This window comes from Galeopterus variegatus, unplaced genomic scaffold (assembly GCF_000696425.1).
Source record: "Galeopterus variegatus unplaced genomic scaffold, G_variegatus-3.0.2 Scaffold45281, whole genome shotgun sequence".
NCBI lineage: Eukaryota > Metazoa > Chordata > Mammalia > Dermoptera > Cynocephalidae > Galeopterus > Galeopterus variegatus.
The window spans coordinates 2,414-5,335 of NW_007771392.1; the positions used below are offsets into that span (position 1 = coordinate 2,414).

The 2,922-nt window shown below is 49.9% G+C and overlaps 1 long non-coding RNA gene across 1 annotated transcript in view; it reads right to left on the reverse strand.

Annotated features, from left to right (window-relative positions):
• LOC103584138 overlaps positions 1-1,927 on the reverse strand; it is a 2,757-nt gene extending 830 nt beyond the window's left edge. Inside the window, exon 1 of the long non-coding RNA XR_549936.1 lies at positions 1,719-1,927. This is a non-coding gene — a long non-coding RNA (uncharacterized LOC103584138). The remainder of the gene's footprint in view (positions 1-1,718) is intronic.
• Between the last annotated feature and the right edge of the window lie 995 nt (positions 1,928-2,922).

Below are 2,922 nucleotides of genomic sequence, written 5' to 3' on the forward strand. Positions count from 1 at the left end.
AGTGAAGGGAACTGTCATTTTCTAACTGTTTCCCCAGGAAATTGTGTTTCTCTAACACTCTCTCAGGTCACTAATCTATTTGTGGGCTCTTACTGAGTGGGCCCAAGACACGTGAAAGGGCAGCCATCTAGCCAACATTGCTGCAACACTGTTGGACAAGGTGAAGTTCATTGCGCTACCTCTGCAAGGATTATTTAACATAGTGTCTATCTTCTAGGATCTCTGCAGGTCGTGCTGCTAAGGCCTCAGGCCCAGAGTAGGCTCCCTTGTCAATTCTGTTCCCCAGAAGCCACACAGCAACCATTTTCACCCCCATACTCAGAGCCGACTAAAATGGGGGTTGCCCACAGAAAGTACACCATGCAGGTTGAGTGGTTATAAAAGTACGCCAATCAACCACACAGCTCCCAGCTTACCAGATTTGTCAGGGGGCCAATCAGCTCTAACTGTTCCCATGGAGAAAAATGCTCATTTATTGGGAGAACAGAAAGTAGAGCTTTGGCTGAAACAACTTTGCCTTCAACAGCAACTTTTTAATCCCTTTGTCTGGTGTATGAAATCAGTTCCCAGAACGCAGGGGATCTTAATAACTGTGGAACCTTTTCCCAGTCTGCAGATCAACTGGCAGATGCCTGTGGTTATTTCCTTACGGATGCTCCTATTATTTAGAGCTGGGAAGTGACCACCTCCTGGAAACCTGCACAAATTTTTACCCAACTTGGTAATTGCACAGTGACCTGTCAGTCCCCAACCCACCAAATTAAATCCAGGAGGAGGCCTTGCCCTTCTTGAACTTTCCCTCATTTGCTGGCTCAGCACATGGCTGGCATCTTTGCTTCCTCTGAGATGCTGCTGCTGTTTCTAGAGGAGTCCAGCATGTACCTCTCCTCCCAGCTGGCTCCTCACTGCCAAGTGGGGTCTGGGAATGTTGACAGGGTTCCATGCAGCTGACCTGATTCAGGATGAGGTCACTTTGAGCTGGCTCTCTCCCCATGCTTGGTGGAGGCCCCCGAGTCAGCTGCAGGACAGGTGCTAAGCAAGGCCAAGGTCTTTTTTTTTTTTTTTTTTTTTTAAAGATGACCGGTTAAAGGGATCTTAACCCTTGACTTGGTGTTGTCAGCACCACGCTCAGCCAGTGAGCAAACCGGCCATCCCTATATAGGATCTGAACCCACAGCCTTGGTGTTATCAGCACCACACTCTCCCGAGTGAGCCACGGGCCAGCCCAAGGCCAAGGTCTTAATTTGGGGTCATTGGGGTGGACACTTCTTCAAGAGGAGAGCCTTGGTGTTATCAGCACCACACTCTCCCGAGTGAGCCACAGGCCAGCCCAAGGCCAAGGTCTTAATTTGGGGTCATTGGGGTGGACACTTCTTCAAGAGGAGCTACTGGGATTGGCAGCCTACAGCAGGGAGAGTGTCATAAATGTAGGTCTTCTTTCAGAGCTTGTCCTTGGCTCTCCCTTCCTCTTTCACCCTCCTAGGGGCCTAGCCAGGCCTGTGGCATTACCGGGATCTCAACGCAGGAAGATTCGTAGCTCCCCTGACTCTCATCTGCTTTCTAAGCTGCAGACCATTCCCCTGCCTGCCAACTATATTGCAAGAGATGGCCCACCTGCATCCTAAATGAGGCCTGGCACAGCAAGATAAACAGGCGTGGGGTCACCTCCTGGCCCCAAGCTGTTAGCCCTCCTGTGAAACAAAAACAAGAACATTCACCTCATGAAGCTGGGTGAGCAGGGAAACATGCCTCCCACACGTAGCACACAGTAGGCACATACCAAGGGCCCTTGGTTATTGGCAGTGCTGTCACCTCACAGAGCTGACTTCATCTTCCCCCACAAAGCCGCTCACCCTCCTCTGCTTCCATCTCAGTAGACAGACAACGGTGTTACCCTCTTAGTCATTCCTGCTGAATTCAGCAGTGCTCTTGCCTTTCTCTCACTGGTCTTTCTTCTTATTGTGGTAAAATATACCTAAAATGTTAACCATTTTTGACTGGCATTGAGTACACTCACAGTGTCGTGCATCAATCCCCACCTTCCATCCACAGAACTTTGTCACCTTCCCCAACTGAAACTCTGCACCCTTTAAACACCAACTCCCATTACCCTCCTCCAGCCCCAGGCATCCACCACTCTACTTTCTGTCCCGATGAATCTGACTGCTGTGGGGACCTCATATAAGTGGAATCACACAGTATTTGTCTTTTTTTTTTTTAAACCTAGCTTAATGTCTTCCACATTCATCCATGTTGCAGCAAGTATCAGAATTTCCTTCTTTTCTTTCTTTTCCTTCCTTCCCTCCTCCCTCCCTCCCTCTCCCTCTCCCTCTCCGTCTCCCTCTCCTTGTTTTGGCAGCTGGCCAGTAAGTCCTTCCTTTTTAGGCTGCGTAATATTCCATTGTATGCATATACCATATTTTGTTTATCCACTCACTGGTCTATTTTTTTAAAGCATTTTTGGATAGCAAATTAATGCACAGAGACTCACATATCACACCAGAGGACACAGTGAAATCTTGTCCCCTCATCTGGGTGGTCCCTGCCCCTGCCCCTGCCCTCCTCTCCATACCCAGCCCTCTGCTTTCCCCCCAGCAGTGTCCTTTAAATGTGCCTTCCCTACTGTTCCCACTACCCAGCCCTGGTCTCTGGCCCAATACCTTCACGTCCTCGCCTGATTCTCCACCCCAGACTCTGCCTCTGGAAGCCTTCCTGCATATGCTGCTACACATGCTACCTAAGGGGAGCCCTCACCCTCACCAGCACCTTGGCCTTCAAGGCTGCCTACCAGCGTGTCCCTGATGATCGTGACAGACACATGGCCCCCGATACCGGGCCTGCTTCCTTTCCAAACTGCCTACACAGAGAGAGACCTTCTTTCTCACAAGAATCAGCACAAATGCCTGTATTAGTCTGTTCCTG